This window comes from Eublepharis macularius, chromosome 8, assembly GCF_028583425.1.
Source record: "Eublepharis macularius isolate TG4126 chromosome 8, MPM_Emac_v1.0, whole genome shotgun sequence".
NCBI classification, from domain to species: Eukaryota; Metazoa; Chordata; class Lepidosauria; order Squamata; family Eublepharidae; genus Eublepharis; species Eublepharis macularius.
The window spans coordinates 1,648,937-1,667,257 of record NC_072797.1 but is presented as its reverse complement, the minus strand read 5'-3'; the positions used below and the strand labels follow the sequence as shown (position 1 = coordinate 1,667,257).

General features: G+C 51.4%; 1 protein-coding gene across 2 annotated transcripts in view; it reads left to right on the top strand.

The window, feature by feature from the left end:
- Positions 1-1,471: 1,471 nt before the first annotated feature.
- The window catches only part of IL11RA (interleukin 11 receptor subunit alpha), a 51,290-nt gene continuing 34,440 nt past the window's right edge, over positions 1,472-18,321 (top strand). The window contains exons 1-2 of one of the 2 annotated variants that reach the window (XM_054986963.1): positions 1,482-1,554; positions 1,988-2,140. The gene's annotated coding sequence lies outside the window, so the exon portion shown is untranslated. Of the gene's footprint in view, positions 1,555-1,987; positions 2,141-18,321 lie in introns of both variants that reach the window. The other variant, XM_054986964.1, reaches the window with a different exon arrangement.

Genomic DNA, 18,321 nt, shown 5'->3' with positions numbered 1-18,321 from the left:
CAAGTCCATCTTCCATCACCTTTAATGGACTCAGAATGGTGTAACAAGCTTTCATGAACCACAGCTCTCTTCATCAGATGCAACTTTATTGTAGCACAAGCTTTCGAAAACCACAGCTCTCTTCATCAGATGCAACTTTATTGTAGCACAAGCTTTCGAGAACCACAGCTCTCTTCGTCAGATGCAACTTTATTGTAGCATAAGCTTTCGAGAACCACTGCTCTCTTCGTCAGATGCAACTTTATTGTAACATAAGCTTTCGAGAACCACTGCTCTCTTCGTCAGATGAATTGTCTGACAATGCATCTGATGAAGAGAGCAGTGGTTCTCAAAAGCTTATGCAGCAATAAAATTGGTCAGTCTTAAGGGTGCTACTGGACTCTACTATTTTGCGACTACAGACTAACACCGCTAACTCCTGGATCTATAAAATCTTTTTAAAAAAAGAATGGTGTACCACTGCTTATAATAGGTGCTTTCTCAAGGTGCTTGCAGCTGCGCCACTTGGGCTTCTGCCCTTTCCTTTGTTGGCTGTCCAACTTCAGGCACGAGGAGAGGGAAGCACCCACACTACCACGTGCCCTGCCCCAAGATTTGAGGCTCTGCTTCAATTCTCATCTTGCCCAGCGGCCTGATGGGCTGCTGCATGTAGCAGGGCCCTTATTGTGGTGGCCCCAGAGCTGTGACTGCCGCCACCAGTTCTGGCATTTCTTGCAATTCTGGAAACATTCTTCTTCTCATTGGTGCCCTTTTGGCCAGCCCGCCTGCCTGCCGGCCGGCCTTCCTTAACGGCTGCTGCTCCTGCGTTCCCTTGTTGAATTTGCCGCCGTGCCGGGTTGCGTTGTGTTCACTGATTTAGCGGGTTTCTGATTCTGTGCGCCACTTCGGAATGTGCTGAAAAGCAGCCTCTAATTTCTGCCCAGCAAAATAAATACATAACATAGATTTTCTGCAGAAGGGCGGAAGCTCAACCCTGAGGCGCGTTACTGTTTGCTCCTGGAGAGGCCTCGGCTCCTCTCTCTCCGGGGCTGGCGGGCCGCCCGCCGGGTGCCCCCGGCCAGGCCGCCCAGCCCAGCTCCCGCCGCGAGCCCGCCTCGGCTCCCTCTCCGGGCGGCCGGCTGCGCCGAGGCTGCCGCTGCTGCTGCTGCTGCTGCCGCCGCGCTCGACCTCTCCCGCCTGGCACCGAAGCGGCCCCTTCCCCTTCCCCTTCCCCGGCGGCGGCGTTTTTACGAGCCCTTCGCTGGGACCTTAGTTGTAGGAATTTCTCCGGCGGGGCCGGGGGAGGGGCGGGCGGGCGGCTTCCCTCCCCGGCCGGCAGGAGCCGCGGCGGCGCTCGTTAACAGAGCCGGGGCTGTCCGCGGCTGCCAGGGCTCCTCGGGCGGCGGGGGCGCGGGGGGCTCGCGCGGGGGCGGGCCTGGGAGCCCCGGGCAGCGCCGAGAGCCGCCCCCTCCCCTCCCCTCCCCTCCTTCCCCCCACGCTCTGCGGGCCCGGCCGCTGGAAGGCCATGGGGGAAGGCAGACGGCGCGGCGGCGGCGGCAGCAGCAGGACTTGAAGGTAGGCTGCGGGCGGGCAGGGGCCCGGCGGGGAAGGCGCTGGCCGCGGCGCGCCCCGGCCCGGGGGGGGGGGCATACGCAGAAGGGGCGCCGGTGTGGGCCCCCCCGCCCCCCCCACGTGGCTGGCTCGCCTGTCCCCGCGGGGAAGGGGCCCGCGCCGCTCTTTCGGGGCAGTGGCGGGCCGTTCCGCAGGTTCCTCCGCGCATCCCGAAATGGGGTGGGCGGTCCCAGAGGCCCCCCGGCCTGCCTGAGTCACGGGCGCGGAGTCAGGCGGCCGCTGCCCGGGCCCTGAGTCGACGGGGTCGCGGCGGCACATGTGGCTCTGAGTCAGGCTGTTAGTAAACGGAGCCTCCGGGCAGAGCTCGGAGGGTTTGCCGTCGCGGTGGCGGACCTGGTGGCCCTGCGTTCGAGACCGCAGTTTGTCATTCATGCAGAGACTCGGTGTCACGACGAGAGCAGCCGCCCGGGGCAACCCTCGCTCCTTCCTGACGGGAGCCAGTCCGAGCCCCGTTGCGCTGAGAGGGGTTACTCGCTGAGGAGCTGCACTGTTGTCTACTTCTGGCAAAGCTGCGTGCTCCAGCCAAGGGGTGGGTACATTGCTTCGCCGCTGCCCCTGTGCTGCTCAGAGGAGTTACTCTCAAAGTGAACCCCTAAGCAGCGTTACTTTGTTTAGGAGTTCACTGTGAATCCAGAGGAGTTAGCCGTGTTAGTCTGTAGTAGCAAAATCAACAAGAGTCCAGTAGCACCTTTAAGACTAACCAATTTTATTGTAGCATAAGCTTTCGAGAATCAAGTTCTCTTCGTCAGATGCATGGTACAGAGACTGGTCAAATATAGAAGAGGAGGGGAGGAGAGAGATGGGGGGGCCGGAGGGGTCCTCTAGATCTGCTCTGGCCCAACCCAGAGAGGCGTTTCTGCCGCGGCAGCAGCAGCAGCAGCCCTGCTCGAGGTCCAAATGGCCAGGGTCGTCCCCAACAACCCTTTTCAGGGCACTGTTAGCCACGAGCTGCGCTGAAGCCGCGAGGGCGTCTGGGGGAGAACTTCAAAGCCCCCCCCCCCTGCATCTGTGGCCGCTTCTCCCTGCAGCTGGGTCCAAGCCCTGCCTTTGTCGCCTTGTGGGAGCAAGGGAAGGTCTGTTTGCGCTGGGCTTCGGGGGCTGTAGATAAGCAGGGAGAGGGGCTGGGGGGGGTAGGACTCGTTCAGCGTTTGCCAGTCAGCTGGATCTTGAGTTCTCCACCTTGCTTGTTGAACCTGTCAGCTGCCCCGTTTTCAGGGCGGATGGAGCCCTCTGCTCCCAAAATTAAATGGCTGCTCATTTTGTTAGCCGCTGGTTAACCAAATAGGTTGCCTTTGGCTGAGGTCTGCCGTCAGTGAGATGGAAGGCCCAGCTCTTGTTCTCCGCTTCCTGGTGTGACTCTTGCTGGGGGACCTCCTGAGCTCCACGTTTACTTTGCATTTAGTGGTACTAATCCAGCCCAGCCCCTTTGAAATGCAGCATCACGGGCTGGCTGAGCTGTGGCATTCGGAATTCACTAGAATGCTAAAACTGGGCTGAATTTGAGGGGATTCTTTGGGGTCTCAAGATACCTAAAGCAAAGCTAGATCACAGTCCAGTCTGGGGTCCAAAGCTGCCTGTGGCTGTCTGGACCGGTGGGGTTAATATGCTTCAGAGTCCGTGGCACCAAACAGGCTGGGCTGATGGGGACGGGCTCAGCGTACCCCGTGGCTTTGGGGTCCCTCAGGGCCAAGAGAATAATCCCTTCGGCCTGAGGCGATTTGAGGAGGAGGAGCTGCAGGTGGCCCTTGGCCTGGTGAGAATAGCCACGCCTTCTCCTGTGCATTTCCCCTTCTGGCCCAATCGCAGGAAATGCTCCCTGGATGGAGAGGCAGGGAGCAGGTGGTGGCTGCGGCCCTTCTTCCACCTCTGTGGAGTGGACAGGACAGGAAGGAAAGCCGCGGTAACTGGGACGGGCAGACACATCAACTTGGTCCCGCCCTGAGAGAACAGGGACTCTCTTGCCCTTCCAGGAAAGTCTATTTGAAATATTTCTATCAATAAAAAATGTCTCAAGCCGTTTCCAATAAACCATAAAAAAACTAATGTCAAGCAAGAGTCTAAAAGTTCAACTGCTGAGCAAAAATCAGCAAGCTAAAAGTTGAGCTAAAAGCTAGCAGCGTGAAGGAGGAATCAAAATCACTCCCAGCCCTAGCAAGTGACAGCCACCACCCTGGCCCTCCAGACTCTTGCAAAAAGCTGGGCGGAGGGAGGGGGAATGGGGGTGTCGGCCCTCTTGGGGGCACCACAGTCCTGGACACCAGAAGTCAGAGGGAGCCGCGTCTCCCGCCCACTCCTGTGGCTGAAACGCAGAGAGGCCTCGTCGACACACGGCTGGCCCGATAAAGAAACTGCTGAGAGCGCCTGGAATAGCCCCAGAGAAGAGGATCTTCCTAGACAGTCCCCTGTCAGGATGCCCCACTGCCCAGGGGCCCAAGTAAAAGTCCGAGGAGCTGCTTCCAGGCCCACGCTCGCCTCCGCAGGGAGAGTAGAAAAGAGCTGCTTCCTGGGCTGGATGTGGAGGCAGCCGTATTTGCCCAGCCCAATGAGAGAGGCCAGGCAGGCGGGAGTCTCCCTCCGCCTTCCTGCCGCACTCCATCGCTTGAGGAGCTGCTGCTCTCCTTGCGTCCTCCCATAAAGGGGTGCTCTGAAAGAGAACTGCCTGGCAAGAAAACCCTCTGACCTGAAGTGCTTGCCGTGCTAGTGGTGCCTGCACGGTGTGGAAGGAACGGCATTCTGCACATGCTCAGTGGTGTTCTTTCTTAACTCTTGTTTTCGGGTTGAGTCCTTGCATTCAAAATAGGTTCCCTCCTGCTGAGCATCTGTGGCCCTTGGCGTGAGAAAGGCCAGAATCCTTGAAAGAATGGATGCCCGTTCTCAACCTAATCCAGTTTTAAGGGCGGAGTAGGTGTCTTTTCATTCGTTGTCTCCACTGAGCCCTTGCAATGGGGCAGACGGTAAACAGTTTGGCCAACTCTTCAGAGGTGTTCTAAGTGACCTGCACTGGCTGGTGTCTCCTGGAGGGTTTCTTTGGTAGGGAGTGACAAGAGACAGTATGCAGTGAGGGCCACTGTGATGCCAGCCCGAATGCCCAGCGCTGAGGTTTGGGCGGAGTTTGCATGCAGAAGGTCTCAGGATGGATCTTTGGTATCTCCCGATGTAAGAGGAAGACAGGGACCCGGGCAGGGAATGGCACTTGCCTAAAATCTTGAAGAGACATTCCAGCTAGAGTAGATGGCTCGGTGGTTTGCTTTGAAGACTGCGAAAACATTTCCAAAGTTCTCGGTACTCAAAGCGGAGTGGCGGAGCACTCGCCTCTCACGCAGAGGGTCCTAGCTTCAGTCCTCAGCTGCAAAGGATTTGGGCAAAGGCTCATGACCTTGGAGAGTTGCCAGACTTGGAGTGCTCAGAACTGGGCTCAATGGACCAATGGCCCAACTCAGGATAGGTAATTTTGCAAGACACCCTGACTGGATAGCCCAGGTGAGCCCGATCTCATCAGATCCCAGAAGCTAAGCAGGGTCGACCTTGGTTAGCAACTGGATGGGAAACCTCCAAGAAGACCGGGGTTGTAGAGGCAGGCAATGGCAAACCACCTCTGTTAGTCTCTTGCCATGAAAACCCCACCAGGGTCGCCATACGTCAGCTGTGACTTGAGGGCATTCTCCCCAATTTCTTTATTATTTGATTTGATTTCTATTCTGCTGTGCCCACAAGTGGGCCCAGAGTGGATCACAACATTTTAAAATATACAATAAATAGAATAAAATTTGCAGCAATATAAACATTAATAAATAGTGCATCAGTTAAAAACAGCCTTGCTCATTTTGCCCAACCACATCAGACTAAATAACCTACAGAGCAGGGGTGGCCAGTCATAGATGTTTACAGAACCCAAGGGGGTATACTCCCCCCACCGTGGTAGGAGGCCGATAATACCTTAGGTGGCCACACAGTTCAAGGCAAGCTTCCGAGACATGAACCTATGAGATGATGCCTGGGAAAGGTTGGCAGTGTGGAGAAGGGGGGGTCCTATTATTGCCCACCATCTGCTGACTTGGGCCATTCACAAAATTTTGCTGTGGAGCTAAGTGAGGGGAGATGTGTCAGTGTAGTGTTGGTGACACAGAGCCAAAGAATGCTTTCAAGATGCTCTGAGGCAAAGGCCCTGCCGTAACACAGTTGGCCTAGTTGGCCAACTTAACCAGACTGACTACTGACCTCTTTATAGCACCTAACAATTGCAGAGTGCCCCCCCCCCATGTCTTCTCTGCATTTCAGAAGGGATCCTCCTCCCTGTGCATATTTCTTTACAGGCATTGAACTCAGGGTTTAGGGGGTTTCGTAATTGCATAAGAGGGGATGTTGAGTTCAGGATACGGTGGAGATTTTCTGGCCTGTCCTCTTGAATTCAGGGCAGTTATATGCTGATCTCCCCCCCCCGCACACGCACACACACTCTTCAGAGATACAGAAATTCTCATCAAAGACTGTCTGTCCACTCTTATTTATGTTATTTCTAGTTTGTCTTTCTCTCTGAGACCGAAGGCAGATTACATAGTGCAAGTCAAATGCAGTCAACAGGATGGGACGTCGAATAAACATTGCAACAGGGTGTGTGGAGTACAGAAATTTGAAACAGCTGAAACAAACCTGAAACTCAAGGGCTCCTCTCCAGTACAGGGTAGTTTGATAGTTACTCCCTCCAGGGGCTCAGGATTCTGGACATGGAAATCGGAGGTTCTCACCATTCTAGTCCTATCCATAAGTTACACTGAATGCCTGTGCAATCCATGTACAGTGTACATTTGATATTTTTTTTATCGAGTAATTCTCATGTTACATTCAACACATGCACAGCACAGCTGAATGTGTTGATTTAAATTCCGCATTTATGCAGGCACTGGTCCCTGTTTTCATTTGTGAACATGTGTTGGCTCTTTCTTTCAAAGAGATGCATGCGTGTGCGTGCGTGCATCTAGTGTAAAGTGAACAGGGCTCCTTGAAGGTGTAAAGCAGGGTGAAGGCTTGTGGAGCAGACGTTGCCTTGAAGGACGCATGACTATTTTGTACATGTGTGCTGTTGTTTTCTAAATGAGCATCAAGCAACATTTTTGGAAGTGATGCTACAAATTCTTTTCTGCCTGCAAAGACCAAAGGAGGTACGGGTAGTGGATGATGCCGTTTTCAAAATAGGGAATGGACACTCTCATTGGTGAGAGTTTTTTCATTTGAATCGTGGACCTGGGAGATAAGACACAGGGGCTCACAAAGTATCACTTGCAAGAACGGACGTAGGTTGTGTGTTCCAAGCTGCGCTGAGGGAGCTCTTTGGTTTGTCATTGAGAGAGTCGGCAACCGAGGACAAGCTTGCTTTTATGTATTCATCTGAGATATTTCTAATTCATTCCTCAGCCAAATGGCTTTCGGTGTGGCTTACATAATAAACCCAAATCAATATTTAGAAAAAGCAATAAAACAATATATAAATACTAATAAAACTGCAAAACTGTTCGGTAAATCAGCAACACCAAAAGGTAAGCCACGGGGGCGGCAGAATCAACATTTTACGGCAAAGCAATGCAGCCTCTTGGGCAGTGCGCCGCTGCAGGGGGACTGTGGGTATGTTTCTACATGCACACTCGTGCAGTGGAGATTGGACCCAATAAGCTTGGCCCGTATTGTGTGTGAAGCCAGAATGCACCCCAGAATCCCTTGCGATGCAGAATTCCCATTGCAGCAGTACAGGAGGTGTTCCTTGGCAGAGAGATTGGCATGGAAAAGGATTCTCTGAAGCCACAAAGTTTGAAAAGTGCTGGAAAAAGGCACAGAGGCTGGAATGAAGAGATCTTGTTCCAATTTTGGGGAGGATTTTTTTAAAAAATGCTCCTTTGCCTTTATAAAATCTGACAGGAACAAAAAACTGAACGTGTTTGCAAGGAAGCCAGACCGTTTAATAAGAAACACGAGCAGGCCTGAGAGCAAGAGGCTTGGAAGCTGCAAATGAAGCTGTGGGTTTCGTTTCTGTCTGCGTGGAATCAGGGCACGTTTAGCAACCGGCACGTGTGTGTTGAGCGCCACAACTGAGTGGCAAGCAGCGTGATTTTGCTTGCTCAGCTCTCTGGCACCAGCCCTTCCCCCCTGTGGTTGCAATTCAGACAACTGACCTTGTTGGGGGGGGGGGGGAGGCAGCTGTAGTAAATTCAGGGAGGCCCTTTGAAGAAGGAAAGGAGAGAGTAGAAGCAGAGCAGCTGACATGGAGTCAGTCATTTGGTAATCCAAAGTGGCTTCCATAGTTGTTCACTTTGGGTCACGGCCAAGATGACGAGCTTGGAATTGACGGTCGGTGTCCCAGGCCGCTGCGTTTATAGGATTAAAAAGGGGCTGATGTGTGGGGGGGGGGGCTTCCCTCCTTTTCACAATACAAAATGTGCGTGCACGTGCACTCATGTCCTTCAGAATACTGCTTTGCTTGACGATCTCAGCCCGTGTGTGTGATCTGCCTCCTTATGCTCAGGGAAACCACTCCCATGGTGCAGAAAGAGAGGTGCCTGCTCAGCCTAGGTGCAGCCAGCTTTATGCCTTGGGAGCACTTCTGTTATAGCTGGCCACTTCTTTGTGCAGCTCGACTCCATGCAGAGCCGGCCGAGGGCCTGGTGCTTGGCTAGGAATGGTGACCGGATGGCCGGCTGGATGGACTGTGGCCTGAATTGAACTCCATGAATTCATTCAAAGGACTGGCAACTCCACAGCAGTCTTTTTTAGTGGGACATGCCCCGAGGGCAGGCCTTGCCATCCAGGCCTCCAGAATCCAGATGGCCGTAATCCAAGTTCATGAGTTATTTAATATGCCTCTTCATTGTGAGGAATTGCATGCACCATTCAAGTGGTTTTGAGTTTTGCTGCTTCAGGAGGCGAATGTGTTCTTTGGGACCAGTTCACATCCTGTGTTTAAATGGCTGCTCCATATCAGAAGCGAAGTCTCCCGGTCACAAGTTAACCTGAATGACTTTGCCAGCGATGGGGACTGGTGCCCAACAGTCCCTCCATGGGAGCGCAAGGTTTGATGGCTAGTTTTTGGAAGGCCCTGCACTCCTGAAGCAAGCACCGTTGTGCAACTTGCAATAAAGTTGTGTTGGCAGCTCTGAAGTGTGGATCTAGGATTTGGAGTTAATGGGCACAGGTGCCGGCCTCTCAGTTCTGACAGGTCTGGCTAGCTCCCCGGGAATGCTTCTGGCTCCAGATATTTCAGTGCAGCTTTCCTACAGCAACACAGTGGATATTATTTTTCGCCTCCTACATTTCCATAGTTCCCTGAGACCAACAGCTGATGAGATGATAAACCCATGAGTAGACCATATCATTTCAGCCTGTAGGGGGGCAGGGTTTCCACATCATGCACACTAGCATTTTGGGGGAGGGGGGAGGCTTTCTCCATGGCATAGCACATCTGATCCTTTTTTGCACTATTTCTAATTCTTGTAATCCTAGCCCTATTGCATAACTAATTAGATCTAGCATGCTGTTTAATTACGTTGTTTTATTCTGTATGATCAGCCCTGTGTGAGAGTCTCTCTGCACAAGACATCTGACACATGAAGAACACACGGGGAGGGTAGTTTAAAAAGACAGAGCTGGTGGCAGGGCAAAGGCTTTGCTAGACCCTGGAGCTGTGTGAAGGGGCTGTGAATGCCAGAAGGGAAACTCCAGCCCGTGATAACCTCTCCAGGTCCAAGCCCGGCTCTGGAAGGCAGCTCCAGCCCACTTCCATTCCTCGCTGCCCTCTGGTTGCCATCTCAGACAGTTTTAGACTAGAGAGATTAAATTGACCGAGCCTTCAGGGAGGCAAAGATGAAAACTCCCCCTCACTGGCAGTTTTCAAGAAGAGGCTGGATGAATATTTGTCAGAGATGCTTTAGGCTCATCCTGCATTGGGCAGGGGGTTGGACTAGATGGTCTGTACGGCCCCTTCCAACTCTATGATTCTATAAAATTAACAAACCCTTTGAGGAACAATCTTCACCGGCTCTGTCTTTTAAAACTACGCTTCCCGGCTAACATTGTGCCTCCCTACACTTGACGAACACACACTGAGGTGTCTCATGTAGATGTCTTGTGTAGAGAGACTCTCAGTGCAGGCTATAAATGAAGAAAATACATAAATAAATACTGTGCAGAGGTGGGGGAGGGGGCAGAGATGGAAGGTCTTCAGAAGTTTCAAAGCCGTGGCGGGAAGGTACCAGCTGGGACCTTCCCTCCTACAGTTTAAACCCAGTTCTTGGTGTCCGGCATAGGCGCTTCTGTCTCAGGAGGGCTGAACTCTTAGAGGCCTGAGGGTAAGGGAGGGGCCCTGCAGTTGCCATCCTCCAGGTGGTGGCTGGAGATCTCCTGCAGTTACAACTGCTCTCCAGGCCACATAGATCAGAGAAAATGGCTGCTTTGGAGGGAGGCCTCTATGGAATTATGCCATGCCAAGGTCCTTTGCCTCCCCAAACCCCTCTTTCTCCAGGCTTCAGCCTCCAAATCCCCAGGAATTTCCCGTCTTGGAACCAGCATCCCCATCAGCAGATCGCTGGCCGTGCAGCCAGTGTGAGCCCAGCTGCTCAGGGGTAAGGGGGGGGGCTTAATCCTCAGCCATTCACACCTCGTTAATGAGCGGAGGTGTGATCCCTGAACGGATACGGAGCCCTTGGCATCCTGGCTCCATAGGGAGCTGTTCACAGAGGGGGGATTTGCCGTGCCGAAGATGGCCCTGTGCAGGAAACGGGGTGGAGCAGGCAGGTGCAAAGGACAAAAAATGCCTTTTGTCATACAGCTGGGTCCCCAGTTTGCCACGTGGAAGTGACTGAAAATATAGGGAATTGATCCTGCGTGAAAGACTTGGGGTTCATGACGAGCCCCACCATTCATTCCTAGCTCCTAAGGAGGATGTAGGGGAGGTGTGGGTGTGAGAGGTTTGTTGCAGGTCCCGGAGCATAAGAACCGCCCTCCTGGATTGGACTAGAGGGTCGTCTGGCTGAGCACTGGGTGTCCCGGCGCAAGGGATGAGGGCAGCTGATGTCTTCTGCGACTGGCAGTCAGTTCCCACTGGGCAGAATCTTTCCACCATGAATCCGCCTAAAGTCCTTCCTCTGTGAAGAGCTATTCAGGCTAGTGACTGCTACCGCACCTTGTCGCAGTGAGTTCCACAAGTTATCAATGAGACCTGCTTTTGCGTGTCCTGGACCGCCTGCAAATCGGCTCTGTCTGGTGGCTCCAGTTACCCCCCAGAGGCCACACTTACAGACTCCTCCTCCTCCGCCTCCTCCTCCGCCTTCCCATTCTTGTTCGGAGGGAGATGAAGGAATATAAATCATTGTGCAGTTGGAAAGATTAATCGTGTAATTAAGGCGGGGGCTCCGGGGCAGGTTGGCACATGGCGGGATGAGGCAGCCGGAGTCGTGAACAGCCTGGCCTACGGCGGCCCCAAGCCCCCCTGCCGAAGCAAACGCCGGAGTCTGCGCTGTGCCGTGCAGGGACCCGCGAGGGGCCAGAGCCTTCCCACGGGCTGGCTGAGGGAGCCAGCCAAGCGCCGCCTGCAAGCCGAGCTGCAGCGAGCGGGAAGCAGGATTTCTTGGACACGTGGCAGCACTCGGGTGGGAGGCAGAGCCCTTGAGCTCCAAACTCCTTAAGGAAATGGTTACCTGGGCCAGGCTGACCTGCTTCTGAGGGGGACCCAAGGAGGAATTCCAGCCGTAGGGAGCTTAACCCACTCCCCCAGACACACCTGTTTGTGAGCCACGGAAGGGACAGAAGAGAGGCGAAAGAGGCCCTCCGGGAGAACCGGGCTTGAGCTAAAGATGAATGCCAATTAATGGGTCATCAGGGCCAGGGAGGGCTGCAGGCCAGGCCAGTGCCGTGCTAGAGGGGTGGAATCCGTGCTAAGAGCAGCGGGAAAGAAGCGGTGCTTCGTTTGGGGCAAAGGAGAACCTCCTTGGATTTCTGGAGCCGGGTGTCAAGGAACAGCCTTGGTGAGTTGCAGAGATGTCCGGGGGCACGGCCAGGACTCAACTGTCTACCGGCTTCTCTGTGCATGTGTATCACCTTGCGCATAACGGAGATTGCAAAGGTATCCCAGAGGGCAAAATGGCAACAGACGGTCCAAGCTTCCGGGGAATGTGGTTCCATGGGGAAGGAGCTCGTGGAAATCAGTTTGTAAAATTAAAACATCCGACTCTGGACTGGAGAGCTGGATTCTACCTTCAGAGATGAGGCTGAGTTTCCAGTTAATGCAAAACTTCCTTTCAGCCCGGTTTAGTGGCCTTCTTCTGACCCAGCCGTACTTGGGAATGAACAAGTCTGAAGCCTCCGGCCAGGAACTCATGACCTCCATTTCCCCACTCTTGCTGGCTTTTGGAAAAAGTAGAAGACACAACAGAGAACCCCTGAGCATGTGCAAAGTGCATCTTCTGCCCCATTTTCCATCCACAGCTAGCTCCTACCCATGTTGAAGGTAATGGCAGAATAGCGCGAGTCAGTCTGGTGCCAGGCACCTCCCGGGTTTAGCAATCCAGTGCTGCCCGTCTCCCTTGGCAGGTTCCTGGGACGGCTTGCTGGGAATTGTGGCTGCAGGTTTCTTTTTCTTTCCCGCTCACTTTCTCTGCTTTGCTGTTTCAAGGCTGCTCAGGCCCTGCGGCTGCTGCACAATTATAAGTCAGTGCAATTAAAACTCCCTATAAAACATCAGCACGGAAACAGCCAGCAAGCTGAAGAACAGGCTGTTTGTTGTGCTTGGCAGGGTTCATTGACAGAGCCGTCAGGGCAAGAGGCGCTCTCTGCCCATGCCAGGCTTGGTGGGCTGTCAAGGGGCCAGTCTTGGGCCGCAGCAAGGCTGCACCGAGTTGTCTCCTCTGTGCATTTGCAGGGCAAAAGTGGGGTGGGGTGTGCTGAAATGTCTAAAAGAAGAAAGGAAACATTTCAGAGTGTTTTTGGTGCTGCTTCTGCCATTTTGCACTCCCTTTTCACCTTGCAGCTGATCAGGGGTCACAGGATGATCGTGACAGGGCCACAGTACCAGCACACAGGTGGGCCACGCTCCCCGCCTCCCCTCTGAAACATCTTGCCCCTGTTTTCACAGCTGATAAAAGCTGCAGCGCAAAGCACACACACACACACCCTTTCAGTTCAGCTCCCGGCTGTAGCCACTGCAGAGCAGTCCGGCAGGAGCGCACTTGGCTGTGCCCCGTGACTTGGCGTTGCTCCTGCCTGCCTTAACCAAATGAGAAACTAAAAGGATACTTGGATCGTGCCCATCTCCAAAGCCGTGTGATGGTGCTTCCGGGCCAGGCTGAGAGATCAGGCTTCAGCACTGCTCCGTGGCCCCTCTTGCAAAGATCTTGCCGCAAGGGCTCAGGGTAGGATTTAACGACAGGATTGCTCAAGATGGGGCTGGTAAGAGAGGGCCCCCCCCCTTTACTTGTCCCGCTAACTAGAAGCAAGGAACTCCTCTTTCAGGTTGCTTGTGAGATGGGTGTTGTGTACTGGGATGGTGTCCCTAGCATAGTTTGCTAAGAGGCACATACTCTTTTCTTCCTTTTCTCTGGGCAGCTGTTGTACGACAGACGGCTGACTAGCAGCTCCCGCTAGAGTTAGTTGCAGTAACTTAAACTTCTGAAATGAGAGAGAAGGATGGATCGAAGTCCTTGATTAACCATCACGTGGCATCATGTTAATCATGCTGGGTTAATCATGTTCGGGTTTGCAAATAATTTTTTTAATGAAAAACGGCATGTCAGTTTATTGGAATTTCTCTTTTTGCTAGTGCTCATTTCAAAAGCGGAACAAAAGGTTGAGACTTCCCAAAGGGGTAAATAGAGGGAAAGGTTGAGAGGTTTTAAGTGAAAATGAACTTGTGAAAAAATGGAAGATACTGAAATGTTGAGCAATCAGACGTCTCTCTGCAACGATATTTCATTTCGCTGCTGGCCCACGGGCAGCCACCCCCCCTCCGATACAGCACCCTTTCAAATTCATCCCAAAGCAGATCAAACTTTGGCAAAACTTAAAATATTCAGCATGCTTTCATTTGATCTTTAACGGGATCTGCTCTAAGTTTAAAAGCTGCTTGTTTCCTAGATTAGAAGCGCAGAATTGTTCGGCTGTTGGGTGTCCAGTTTCTTTATGGGGGTGGGGCGTTTTCTGTATTGTGGTGGCAGCATGAAAAGGCATGAAAAGGCGTCCAAGTGTGCAGTTCTGTGCTCTGCAGAAAGAGCAAGTGGGTTGTTGCTGGATGGGGGCGGGAGGGTGGGGGTTCGCTGGTTGCATTTAGGTCCAGGAGGAGTGAGTGGAGGACAAAGAGACGGGAAGGGACACCCGTGCAGCTCAGAATGCGTCGGGAAAGTGTTGCCAGAGTGGGAGCTGCACTGTCGTAAATACCATATGATGTGTTTTAGATATGTGGTTTTAAATTTGTGTTGAAATTGTTATTTTATCTTATTGTGTATTGTTGTTTGAACTTATTGTCTTATTCTTGTGACTCGTCCTGAGGGCGGGCAACAAATCCGATAAATTAAATTTAAAAGTTTTCTTCTGCTTTCAGGTTTGCCCGTCATAGTGAGAGTTTCTAAAGCACAGAGCTAAGAGAGAGGAGAATTCCAAAACAGGCAAATGCTAAAGAAAATCAAAAGTTTGCGTGACTCACTGTCTAAACACTTAAAATCAGTTGGCCCTGTAACTTCAAGTGCTTACCCACAAATCTATGTGAAGAGGAAAGTTCTCTGGCTCGAGAGAGCTGAGATCTTGGGGGGCAAAGACTGTTTTTTGAATTCTAGATGGGGCCATGGGGGCCATTGCTTGGGCTCTGGAAGGTGAAGGGAAAGTCCCCTCCTTGGTTGGGATGACCCAATGGGGAAATTTTCCCCTGGTCAGGTGAGGAGCAGCTGGACTCACATCTGGTAGATTTTTTGAAAATTGAGACCACCTCTGGTTTACAGCCCTCCCCCCCCCCCGCCCCGACATTCATTGGTTTATCCTCTTACCTTGTATACATATCAGGGCAACTGGGAAGGCATCAAATTCTGAAAGGGGAGGAGATGGCCCCGAGTTTCTTCAGGTCCAAGCAGTAAAGAGGATAGCCACCACCCCTGGAGGAAGAGGTCTCCCAATTCCTCTAGTACTGAAGGAGAGAGCCTAAAATTCGAGCCCAGTATCACCTTCATGATGAACTAAAATTTCTAGGGTATAAGCTTTTGTGAGTCAAAGTTCATTTTGTTGGAAACACTGGGAAATTTGGTTGGTTTTTAAAGTGATACTGGACTTTTGTTCTGCAGACTCACAAGCCCACTCGCCTAATACAAGCAAAATTAAGAATCTTGAGGGCTTATGGCCTAGTCATTCCTCTGTGTGGGTTGTGTGTGTGTATGCGCACGTGTGTGTGTGCCACAACTGACTTATGGCGATCTCAGGACGTGGCTTTCTAGGCAAGTGAGGAGCATTTCCCCCAACCAATTACTGGCCCTGCTTAGCTTCCGAGACCTGACGAGATCAGGCAATACCATGTTGCCTTTTCTCCCAGGCTATTCTTTGATATTTATTCTATTTTATTTAATAGTCCACCTTTCGCACTGAGATCCAAGGCAGATGACACACTGCAAGTGAATGCAATATAATCAATAGCTAGGACAGTTCATTGAGCAAACGTGCAAGATGATCAGCTGTCGGGACATTCAATGAAAAACATCTGGTTGGAGTCAGAGAACCAATCTGAACCCCAGAAGCACAGAAGGAAATATTAAAGAGAAGATGTCTGTAGCTCAGAGGCATGGTTTGTGACGAGCGTATGCTCCGTCTGGCTGACTGGTACCAGAAGGTGGTGCTGAGGAATTGCTGCTCAAAGAGAGGCCTGTTGGTCTCTGGAGTCTCCCACCTTGGTTCCACTTTGTCCCCTATGCTGTGTCTCCAGGGACTCCTAGGAGAGTTTGCCAGAGAAACTGGGGGGGGGGGGGGGGAGAACTCCTTAACATGCACGTCTAGCGCAGGGGGCACCTTTTCTGCTGTGGCGCTGCAGCTTCGGGATTCCTTCCCCCCACAGCCCTTCTCCTGGGGGCAACTCTAATGTGTTTTGCATAAACATGGTTGGTGACTGAAGTGTACCGTTGAATTCTGTGTGTTTAGGATTTGTGCTTAGGGGTCTGGTGCATAAAACATGTGACTGTCTTATTTCTGACTGCTGGGAAATTTGATTTTATGGTTTTGTAGATTTTTTACTGGTGTTTTAATGGGTTTGTTTTAATTTGCCTGAGGTGTGTGTGTTAGTTTACTTTATTTAACGGAAAGCTGGGGCTTGCGTGTTGTGCGACAAATGTGACCTAAGCGCCCTCCCTCTTTGCTGCTTGAAGTGGGTGGGTGGGTGGCCTGTTTATGGGCTGGCCCCTTCTGTCTAGAATCAAGAGGACAGGCAGAATGGCTTGGACGTGGGGGAGTTATGATTGACACCTGTCCCTCTGAAGGAATGCCTGCAGCCATCTTGAGGTTGCAGTGATGTGCTTGAACTCTGCCAAAGTAATTGCGGAGGAGCTTTTCTAAGATGGGGGGCGGGTGGTTTTGTGCACCCCAAACACCTTGTTCACCCTCTCCTGACCCCCAAGTAGGGTTGCCAGGTCCAGGTTGGGAAATTCCTGGAGATTTTGGGGATGGAGCCTGAAGAGGGTGGGGTTTGGGGAGTGGAGGGGCCTCAGTGGGGTATAATTCCACAGAGTTCTCCCTTCAAAGCAGCCATTTTCTCCCGGGGAACTAATCTCAGTTGCCTGGAGATCAGCTGCAATTCTGGGAAATCTCCAGCTGTCACCTGGAGGCTGGCAAGCCTACTTCCAAGCCAGGAGGGGCACGCGAGAATGTTACCATAAGGTCAGCAGTCAAATGCTTCCCTCAAATGCTTCTGAATTCATTGCTCCTCAAATGATTTTTTATTCTTTGTATGGCTTTGATCCCATTTGGCTATGGCCACACGCCAGCGTCTTGGCCAAGGCCACCCAGGGCCTTTCTCCCTGCTCACGGATACGGACCTGGATCCCTCGGGATCTTCTGCCCCGCGCTCATTTTTTTAGCCACTTGGCCATGTCACCTTTAGGAGCTCCTGCCTGGACACGAGGCGCTGTGTCTCAGCAGTCCGTGCGAGCGTCCTCAAGGGTCCTCAAGTCCAGCTCTTTCAAGGACCGTGTAAGCCGGGACTGTCAGCACGTGACTCTTTGGATATGCTGTCTCTGTTCCTCACCTGGTGATCCAGCTCTCCCTTCTAAAGACCTTCCCCGCACCCTTGAATCCTCCTTGGTGTGGCCGTGCCCAGCTTCACGTAGCTGCTTCCAGCTGGCATCTGCATAGACGGCCTTTGCCAAACACACACCTGTTGCTATCGGCTTGGGCCGTTGTGCCATCCTCTCCACCTTCGGCAAACAAACACGGCTTCTGGCTGCTTTAAAGGCACAGGCGCCTCCTGACGCCTGGCACAGCACCCGGGCTCTGCTCTCCCCTCGCCACTCAGGATCAGGCCTTCTTGGTAACACTGAAGAAGGGCCTTCTTTGCTCTTTCCTTTCAGCCTCTTGATGGCTAAAGATACTTGTGGGTCCTTCATTAAGGGCCGGGGGGATGCAGGCTTTGAGGAGAGGCTGCTCGGGGGGGGGGGGCTAGAAATTACAGGGGCTCAAATTCACAGGATCAGTCTAGAGATGTTCAAGTTCCAGAAATTTGGAAAAAAATTGGGAGAGGGATTGTAGGAAGATTAATACTTAATTAATTAGCAGAGTTTAGCAGAAATTGTACATTGGAATTAATGAGAATGGACACACACACTCCAGTATAGGTCTGCAAGAATACTACATGAAGGATAAAAATAGGGTTACATTGGTAGAAAATAACAAATTGCGAACTGACTACATCTTGCCAGTAAAAAATAACTCCAGAGTGAGGACTAAGAAAAACTGAACAAAGAGCAATTAAATTTCAGTATATAGCTTCACTTAATTGCGCCCCCCCCCAATAAAACAGGTTGCCCAATAGAAAATCCTAATTCTAGTTCATAAGTTTAGAGACTCCCCTTTCCCTGGCGGGAGAGGCCTAAGTGGTTACATGTAAATAAGTTTCACTAACTAAGTAACGCAAACAGTTTGACTCTTTCATGACTGAAACGTAAACACTTGCTAAATCCCAACAGGGAACATTTTTTTTTTGGAAAAAAATTTGAAAGAGGGATAGAAATATATGTAATACTTTCCTATCAAACCTAAACTTATTTTACTGATTTAACATAAAATGGCTAATATAGCATATGAAAACGCACTATTTGGCCTATTTATGGAATTTAAAGTACAAATGTCTTCATTTTCTGTGAGGAAAAGGGCAAGTATACCCAGTACTTGAGAAAGAGTTGCAAACCCCTACATCCTATGTTTCCATAGCATATATATCTTTAAATTTTTGCCATGGGAGAGGTAGGGAAAAAAATGAAATTTGAAAGAAAATAAATTCTGTAGTAAACGAAAGAAAGGGTGTTATTTGAACAGAAGCATTCTCATACAGTCAGCATATTTAAATTTTATAACATTGAAAAACACTAAACTCTTTCATAATGTATTATTAAATACATTATAACATATTAATTGCTGCCAAAATTATTTGCATTTAAAATTTTAAAAGTTGAAACCATTATGTATGTCTATAATATACAGTCATTACCTAAT